Below are 10,070 nucleotides of genomic sequence, written 5' to 3'. Positions count from 1 at the left end.
CCAAAACACTGTCCCCTGGGGGTGGGCTGTATCCTATCCTCAGAGTGGCCCAGGAGGAGACAGATGGAGTGGGAAGGCGAGGCAGTGCCCTAGGAACAGCCACACCAGCAAGCCTATCTCAGATGATTAAATGGCAGCAGATAAATTTAACTAAACGTGAGTAATGGGGACACAAAGGGGAAGTGAAGAGAAATAGAATATTTTAGCAACATAAGGAAATGAGAAGAAAATGACTTTGCAATGAAATGTCAAACTTCTGTGCCTGGAGGAGATGTAATCTGGTCACTGCAGGCTCAGGAGAGCGGGGGAGTCTGTGGTTATTTCAAGCCAATTTTAATTCACTTTAATTTAATAACATAAGATCAAATACCTTTGGGACAATGGCAAGGGACAGAACTTGGAGTCAGAGAGCACCAGCTCTGTTAATTATTTCTTGTTTGGTGTGCTTATATCTATCCATCCATCCACCCATCCATCCAGGGAGTGATTGTTAAAGCTTGAGGATTAACAAAAGCCACAGTTGGCCTCCCTTGGCCAACAGGAGATATCGGTCAGCTAGGGAGACAGACAAGTGAACAGAAATTTGCAATGTAGGCCACAGCCTGGGCCTAACACTTGCTGATGTTCAATACAAGTTTGTGGAATAAATGCATGCTGAAAGGGTGGTTCTAGGAAGATGCCAGTGAGGGGTAAACATTAATCTTGAAGGATGAATAAATTCACAACATAGGCAAGTAGGTTAAGAGCAGTCCAGGCTGGGCCAGGCAGATGATTCATGCCTATAATCCCAGTGCTTCTATAGATCAAAGTAGAAGGATCACTTGAGGCCAGTAGTTCCAGGCTGGGGAACATAGCAAGACCCTGTTTCTACCAAAAAAAAAAAAAAAAAAAAATTAGCGGGGCATGGTGACACAGGCTTGTCAGCCCAGCCACTTGGGAGGCTGTAGGAGAAGCCTTGCTTGAGCCCAAGATCTCAAGGCTACAAGAAGCTGTGATTGTGCCACTGCACTCCAGCCTGGGCAACAGAGTAAGAGCAAGACCCTGTCTCTTAAACAAACAAAAAAGAGCAGTCCATGTAGAAGAGACTGCATGTGACAAAGACAATACAGAATAATACTCTTAAGAAGGCAGGAAGTCTGCCTAGACTTTGAAGAAAAGCACCCCACCCACATTCATCTAAAGTAATCACTGAAGTCTCTTCTCCAGCCTGGTGCCTACTCATTCTCCAAGACTCACCTCCAGGCAAACTTTTGCCTGGCTCGGGCTGGGTGACCACCCCATGTGGTTCTCCAGTGTGGTTCTGCCACCAATCTTGTCACTGACCAACCCCAGACCCATGCTGGGTTGGCTTGTTGGCATGCATGCGCATCTCCCCACTGAGGCTGAGATGCCCTATGATGCCCCCGGCACCCCACTTCATACACTGGTGGCTCCCTGGATTCCTGCCAGGCTGTCCTGCCTAGGAGATTGCATTCCTAGGAGGGGCAAAGTCTATCTGGAGAAGTGGCTCCAGAAGCGGAGGTCTAAATCAACATTTGCTGGGGGTCGGGGGGGAGGAGAGTTCTGCCCCAGTGAAGGGTGTTTTAGTCCATATCACATTGGAGTTTTGAGTTCTAGTGGGACTCTGGAAGTGCCCTAAGGGACAGGCAGCCCTTGTAAGTACCCACGACCCTAGCTGGAAAGGATGGAGTTAGGACTGTCGGTGTTGAACCAGGGCAACAAAGCCAGAGAAGCGGGCTCGAGGCGGAGAAAACAGAATGGGTGGAGAGGTGGAGCGAGGTTCAGGCTCAGGATAGTGACAAGCAGTAAGGAGCTCCCCCGCCCGCAAGCCACCTCTCGGTACCCACCTGAGAGCCGAATACACCGCCCAGGGAAATGACGGAACTGCAGGTTTTCAGAATGTCCGCTAGAGGGCAACAGAGGCCACACCAGCCGGCGGGTCGCCATGGTAACCGTGGAGCCGATGCTGCTATGACCCTGGACATCATTAACAAGGTACAGAGAACGACCCAGGAGCGGCGTTTCGGATCCTGACGGGTCTGTGGCTATCAGCTCTTGGCAGGCGGCGAACCCAGGCGAAGGTCCAGGGATAGACGAAGAACGCAGCTGACTTCACCTTCGTGTTTTCTCACCTCTGCGCAGGTCACATCTTCACAGCTTAAACCAGGCATAGCAGTTGTGGGAGAAAAATAAAATGGTGCTTTGGATCAGCCTAAACAGCTGAAATTTTCACAGATAAAATAGAAACCCAGAGAAGGGAAGACATTTGTCGGAGATCACACAACAGCAGACCTGGAAATACAGCCAAAAAGAAAGTGGAAAGGGATGGCAGAAAACAATACAAATGACCAGAGCCCAGTGTAGCAATTTTATTATTTTTTTTAAATTTCAGATTCATATGAGAGTATGGATGATTAAGTTACATTGTTTGCATTTGTTAGGCAAAGTTACATTGTGCCAACTAGGTGAGCGCTTACTCAAATACAAACATTATTAATTGAATAAATATAATGTGACCTGTAATCCTAGCAATCTGGGAGGCTGAGGTGGTTTGATTTCTTGAGTGCAAGAGTTCCAGACCAGCCTGAGCAAGAGCGAGATCCCATCTCTACAAAAAATGGAAAAACGAGCCAGGCATTGTGGTCAGTGCCTGTAGTCCCAGCTACTTGGAGGCTGAAACAAGAGGATTGCTCAAACTCAGGAATTTGAAGTTGCTGTGAGCCATGTTATCATAGCACTCTAGATCTTCGAAGGGTGACAGGGCAACAGAGTGAGACTTGGTCTCAACTTAAATAAATAAATAACATGTAAGAATTATCTTGTTTAATTTTGGTGGTGCCTGTGGCTCAATGGGTAGGGTATCAGCCCTATATACTGAGGGTGGTGGTTTGGAACCCGGCCCTGGCCAGCTAAAAAACAGCACTGACAACTGCAACAAAAAAGCGGGGTGTTGTGGTGGGTGCCTGTAGTCTCAGCTACTTGGGAGGCTGAGGCAAGAGAATCACTTAAACCCAAGAAGTAGAGGTTGCTATGAGCTGTGATGCCACAGCACTCTATCAAAGGCGACAAAAGTGAGACTCTGTCTCAAAAAGAAAGAAAATAAGAAAAAGAACTCTTGTTTAATTTCTAGTCCCTCATTCTTCCTCTGCCCTGCTTCTTTATTTGTCCTTGGCTCATTTTTGTCTCATTTTTTACACTTTTTGGTCTCTAAGCAGAGTCCTTTGCTTGGCTGCAAAAGCCCCCAGATGTCATTTACATCTTGGAGGGTCTACTGGGCTCAATATCATCCCCCAAACCGACCACATCCTTGTCTCAGAGGCACAGAGGTATCTGGGAAAGCCTTCCTTGGGTAGACATTTTTTCATGACTCTAAGCTGATGAGGAAAGCCTGAGATAAAAGAGACCAGTCCATGGAGTCCAGGCCAAGATGGGATGGTAGGGTTCTCTGGGGGCCCAAGTATGAACAAGGGACACGTGGCTGGCTGGAGGAGGGCCTCTCTGGGCCTCTCTGAACCAGAACCCACGAGGAAGTCTCCTAACTGCCGGCCCTTGTTACCTGAAGGGACTACATCCCCCCTGAAAGTGATGCCACATGGCCTGAATTGCTGCGACTGAGATGACTCAAGCACGTGTGGAGGTCTTCAGTGGCCCAGGGTGGCAGGAGAATACCAGAGACCTTTTGTGAGGAAACCCAGAGCAGCAGGAACTCAGAAAACTTGAGGGTGGCTGGAATGGTCAGCGATGGTCAGAAATCTGATCAAGATCAAATCCAATGTCATCACAAGGTGTCTGTGACGAGATCCCAGATGCTCACAACTCACTGTATATGGATGGGAGCCTGAGTGTCTAGTTTTTTTCTTTTTAATCTGCCCCCATGTGTCTGAATGAGAAGCTTTCATTAGACTGAACTAATGACAAATGGTGGTTCAGTTTTCCACATAACACATTGCCTATGATAGAATAGTACTCAGCAATAAAGGGGAATCGACTGGTGATAGACACAATGACTTAGATGGACTTCAAGGGCATTATTCTGAGTTCAAAAATAATACGATCTCAAACGCTCAATACTGTGTGATTTTATTTAGGTAACATTCTAGAAATGACAAAAATATAGACATGGAGACTAGATCAGTGGTGGCCATTGACTAGAGAAGGAAGTAGGAAGGGCCTCACTATGAAAGGGTAGCACCAGGGAATTTCTTTGTGATGATCTAGAAATTTTGTACTTTGAATGTGATGTTGGTTATACGAAAATATACACGTGTTAAGCTACCATAGAATTATACACACTTTAAAAAATTTTTTTTGAGACAGAGTCTCACTATGTCACTCTCGGTAGAGTGCTGTGGCGTCACAGCTTGCAGCAACCTCAAACTCTTGGGTTTAAGCAATTCTCTTGCCTCAGCCTCCCGAGTAGCTGGGACTAGAGGCACTTGTCACAATGCTTGGCTATTTTTGTTGTTGTTGTTGTTGTTGTTGCAGTTGTCATTGTTGTTTAGCAGGCCTGGGCTGGGCTTGAGCCCACCAGCCTCGGTGTATGTGGCCGGCGCCCTACTCACTGAGCTACAGATGCCACACCCACAAAGATTTTTTTTAAAAGAATATTTGCAAAATAGGTAAAAGCCAAGTCAGATCTGTAGACTACTTAAGTTATTGTGCCAATGTCAATTTCCTGATTTTGCTAATATGCTGGAGTCATATAAGATGCCCCCATGGGGGAAGCAGGGTCATGAGGACATGGGACCTTTCTGTACTTCTTTTGCAGCTTCTCGTGAATCTATAATTAAGATAAAAAGTGTAATTAAACTGGACTTGTGAGCCAGCTTTATTTTGTTTTGATTATTTTGAGTTTGAGGATGGTTAGTATAATGGAAATATCATCCAGTACTCTTTGGTTGCAAGAGCAAGAGAACCCATTCTAAAGTGGCCTAGGACATGACAGGATGAAATTATTGGTGCATGTAATTAAACTGGGAAACATCAGGGCAAGAGCTGCTTGCAGGGCCAGTTAACTCGGTGACTGACACAGAGAGAACTCTCTCTCTCTCCCTAGCAGAGAGAACGCTCTCTCCCCCACTCTCTTCCCTCCTCCCATTCTTCTCTCTTATCCTCTCTTCCATCCACCGTCTCTTTCTCCCTTTCCTCTCTCTCAGCTTGCAGTCTGAACTCATCTTTGTGTGTTGGCCTCAAATTCTCACAGCTTTGCTACAAGCCAAAAGAAAAAGCTTCCTTTAAGCATCTGCCTAGAGAATCCCAGGGAAGAATCTAATTGTCCTAGTTTGGGTAACATGAAAGGCTGTGACTGGTGGCATCACCAGCACTTCACAGAGGAAGAAGACCCTCTCCAAAGCAAGAGGGTGTATCACTGAGAGGGACCTTGGGAGCGCGGGTGAGGGAAGATGCCAAATACAAAATATAAAATGGGTAAGTGCATGAATTAATCAATGGAAAATTAGTTCCTGAATCTTTGGGGGTGTAAGTAAACAATTTGCAGCTAGGCACGGTGGCTCACACCTATAATCCTAGCACTCTGGGAGGCCAAGGGAGGAAGATTGCTTGAGGCCAGGAATTCAAGACTAGCCTGAGTAATACTGAGACCCTGTTTCTACAAAAAATACAAAAATTAGCTGGGAGTAGTAGAACCCATCTGTAGTCCCAGCTACTCCAGAGGCTGAGGAAGAAGGAACACTTGCACACAGGCATTTAAGGTTGCTGTGAGCTGTGATGACACCACTGTTCTAGCCTAGGTGGCAGAGCAAGATTCTGTCTCAAAAAAAGAAAAAGAAAAGAAAACTATTTGGGCGGCGCCTATAACTCAGTGAGTAGGGCGCCAGCCTCATATACTGAGAGTAGTGGGTTCAAACCCAGCCCTGGCCAAACTGCAAAAAAAAAAAAAAGAAAGAAAACTATTTGTTGATACAATTTAAGGTGCTGGTGTGGTGGCCTGTGTACATAGTGTTGGTCATGAGACCTGCCTCGAGCCAGCCAGCCAGCTGTCAACTGAAGGCCTGTGCGGGGAAGGCAGAGGGACATGAGAGCCCTGGACAAGAATGTGCTGATCCTACAGTCATAGATAGGCCAGAAGGGGCCCTGGGAGACCCTCAGGGAGGAGATCACTGGGGACTGAATTGTAACATAGGACAAAGCTCTTGGGGACAAAGGCCAACTGGATCCTGGATCTGACATTTGGTAGCTAAGTGACCTTTGGCAAATTTCTTCAATTCAACCTGCTTCCTCACATGCAAAATAGGGGTGAGAATATCTACCTCGCAGGTTGTTAAACGCAGTTGAGATAACGTATGGTAATTTCCCAGCAGGCAAGAAGTGCCAAATTAAAGTTCCCATTATTTCTGCCACACGGATGACTTTAGAGCAGTAGGGGTTTCAGACGACAGCAGGTGGCGCTCGAGCCCGGAGATCTGGAAACCGACGCCCTAAGTCCAGACAAAGCAAGCGCTTGTCTCATTTTTAGGTAGGGTACCCAGGTGCTGGGGCTCGCTTTCTTGGGGTCACCGCGAGGTGGACTCGCAGCTCAGTCGCAGACCTAGAAGAGAGGGCCAAAGCTACTCAGCCCACACTAAGCGTCCAAGTGTCTGTTTCCCCGTCCAAGGACCGGGGTTCCCTGATGCTGCAGGAATTGCAGATTCTCTGGCTTAGCCCTCAGGATCTGCGCGAGCTACGTTCGCTGGGTCCCATCTCTTCTTGAAAGTTTTCGTGGAAACCAGAGGGTGGGATATTTTTATGAACATATTGAATGACTGAAACCTGGATGTTCTTATGTCAAGGGGGAGGCTCCGGCCAAAAGGCTGGACCGACGCGAACCGAATGGAGAATTGAAGCTCCAGTGCTCATGGACATTGATGACAGGTCCATTCGGGTCGCCCTGAGTCCCCCTCATCCCTTTCTTCACAGGCCGTGGGGCGCCCCATGACCCCCTGGACACTGGGTGTGAAGAAGCTTTGGGACGCCACCGAGGCACCAGAGGCCTCCACCAGTCTCCTTGGTCCAGCCCCTGCGCTCTGGGCCTCGACGGCACTTCCCCAATTCCTTCTCAGCCTTAGAACTCTCAGTCTCCAGCAGACGCCCAGGCCGTTGTCGTGGAGACAAGGGGTAGAACTAAAAGGATCCGCGTGTGCTGGACGATTGTTAGCGCTCCGCCCGGTGCCCGCGGCATCGCGGGGGAACTTGCCCTTGTGTATCCTTGGCGACAGAATGGCCACGCACTGTCCCCACCTTCGGGGTCCTGCGCCTAGCGACTTCGATGACAACGTTCGAGACAGAGTTGAGCTGACCCCGACCTCTGCCTGTCTGCGGCACAGCCTGGCTAGGCAGCGCCCCACTTCCCCTGCAACCTGCGGGTGCTTCTCCTCTCCTCTGGCCCAGAGCCGGGACTTGGAGGAGAGAGGAGCAGGCTGTGCCTCGGACCTGGGGACAGCCGTCTGGAGGCCGGGCGTCAGTCCTCTCAAACTCACCAAGGACCATGTCCCCATTGCTCAGGGGTGCAGCTTCTTCCCCTTGGCCCAGAGCCTGAGTGCAATAGGTGGACCTCTCTAGTGAACTCTAGACCTTAGTGAACTAAGGGTAGTTCAAGTTCAGGGCGGCATTTCAGACCTGTGGGGGAGAGGGGATGAATTCCCGAGTGTGTGCTCCATATGTGTCCCCATCTATGCAGAAATCCGAAGTGATCGCTAGAGTACTGTGAATGAAAGCTGGCGTGGTGAGAACAAGTTGGAGTCGGGCGGACTAGGGCAGACACGACACAGCTGATCTGTTCGGTTTAGGTCCCGCCTGACCTTCACTCGCTGTCTCCCAATCTTACCGTTTCATAAATTTAGCTCCCACCCTAAAGATGCCTATCTTGAGTGGTTTAGGTGGATTGATTTAGGAGATTAACGTTTGTTTTTTTGTTTGGGTTTTTTTTGGGGTACAGAGCCTCAAGCTGTCACCCTGGGTAGAGTGCCTGACATCACAGTTCACAGCAACCTCCAACTCATGGGCTTAAGCAATTCTCTTGCTGCAGCCTCCCAGCAGCTATTTTTCGGTTGTAGTTGTCATTATTGTTTGGCAGGCTCAGGCTGGATTCGAATCCACCAGCTCTGCCAGGAGATCAACGTTTGAATTGGAATGTAGTACTAGGTCACTGAGTTATGCTGATTATTATTTGGAATAGGGGTTGGTGGGGTCTTTTCTTTGAACTTTAATGTATAAAAGTATAATTTTGGAAATGGAAGAACAGAACCAGTCTTGGAGAGGCTACTCTCACTGTTCTCCAGAATCCCAGGCTTTCTGACAAAGTTTGGCAGACCTGTCCCCATCTCTGCATGTTGGCTGATAGTGACAGACAGCTGGGCCCTCTGTAACATAAAGAGAGGAGGTATTCCCCTTCTCCAAAACAGTGCAATTGGTCCCCTGTCCCACAGCAACCCCAGGTTTTAGAAATAATGTCTTTGAAATGGACAACTTAATTACTTTTTCAACCTTCTATAAACAATAAAGTATCTTCACACCCTTTTGGCCTTTTATTGCTCTTGAGTGCTAAACGCTTGTGCATACTCAGCTCCAGTCTGATTCAGATTTCCCTTGTTAGAGGGCTCTGCTTTTTTTCTTTTCATTTTTTTCTAGACAAGTGTTCCTCAGCTCTACCTTCTGTTCACTGATTTTCTCTTTGGCTATGTCTAACCTACTGTTAACACTGCATTAAGTTTTTTGTTTGTTTGTTTTTGTTAAATCATAACTGTGTACATTGATGCATTTATGGAATTCAATGTACTGATTTGTTATACAATGTGAAATGCTTACATGGAACTGATTAACACATCCATCCTGATTATACTCTTTTCTTAATAGTTTTGAAATGTACCATTGCATCACGCACATTAGGTGAGGTCCCCCCCAAATACCTTACCTCCTCACACCTACCCCTTTCTGCCCCTCTCTCTCCTCTTCCCTTCTACTTTCTGGACTATAGTTATGTTTTACCATTCCTATGAATGCATAGGTGATTATTGATTTCACAGTAGTATTGAGCATGTTGGATGCTTTTTTTCCCCCATTCTTGAGATACTTTACTAAGAAGAATACGTTCCAACTCCTTCCATGTAAACATAAAAGATGTGAAGTCTCCATCTTTTTATGGCTGCATAGTATTCCATGGTGTACATACACCACAATTTGTTAATCCATTCATGGGTTGATGGGCACTTGGGCTGTTTCCATGTCTTGGCAATTATGAATTGGACAGCAAAAAACATTCTGGTGAGAATGTCTTTATTGTAAAATAGTTTTTGATCATCTGGGTATATACCCGTAGAAGAATTGCAGGATCAAACGGTAGGTCTACTTTTAGTTCCTTGAGTATTCTCCAAACTTCTTTCCAAAAAGGGCATATTAGCTTGCATTCCCACCAGCAGTGAAAAAGTGTTCCCTTCTCTCCACATCTACGCCATCTGCGTTAAGTTTTTAACTTACAGTTTTTCATTTGTTAAAATTCTACTTGATTCTTATTCAATTCCGTTTGATAACATTTTATTCTTTACTCATTTGTTCAATCCCTACTTTATTCAAATAATTTTTGAAACATTTTAGATATATTATTAAAAATTCGGTGCCTGACAACTCCCTATTTTTCAGGTTGTTATAAATCTGATTATGCTATTTTTCTCTACTATCTTCATTCATGGTTCCTTGTTTTGTACATGGTTAGTGATTCATAACTATGAGCTTGTATTTCTTGGGATCATATTTGGGGAAGTCCTTTGATGCCTAGCTTAAGGTAAGTTCTTCCAGGCAAGATCTGTGTTTGACTCTGCCAGATGCCTAGAAGCACTTTTGGCTTGGAAACAATTTAAACTAAATTTTCCCCTTACGGTTTTTAGACCACCCATGGACTGTGAATACAAACTGCAATTCCACGTAGGAACCAGCTTGTGGTTAAAAATTCTCAGGGCATGGAATACTATGCAGCCATATGGAATACTATGCAGCCATAAAGAAAGATGGAGACGTTACGTCCTTCATGTTCACATGGATGGAGCTGGAAAATGTTCTTCTTAGCAAAGTATCACAGG

Source organism: Otolemur garnettii, unplaced genomic scaffold, assembly GCF_000181295.1.
Source record: "Otolemur garnettii isolate 467f Iridium unplaced genomic scaffold, OtoGar3 scaffold00151, whole genome shotgun sequence".
Classification (NCBI taxonomy): Eukaryota; Metazoa; Chordata; class Mammalia; order Primates; family Galagidae; genus Otolemur; species Otolemur garnettii.
This window is presented reverse-complemented; position numbering follows the sequence as displayed.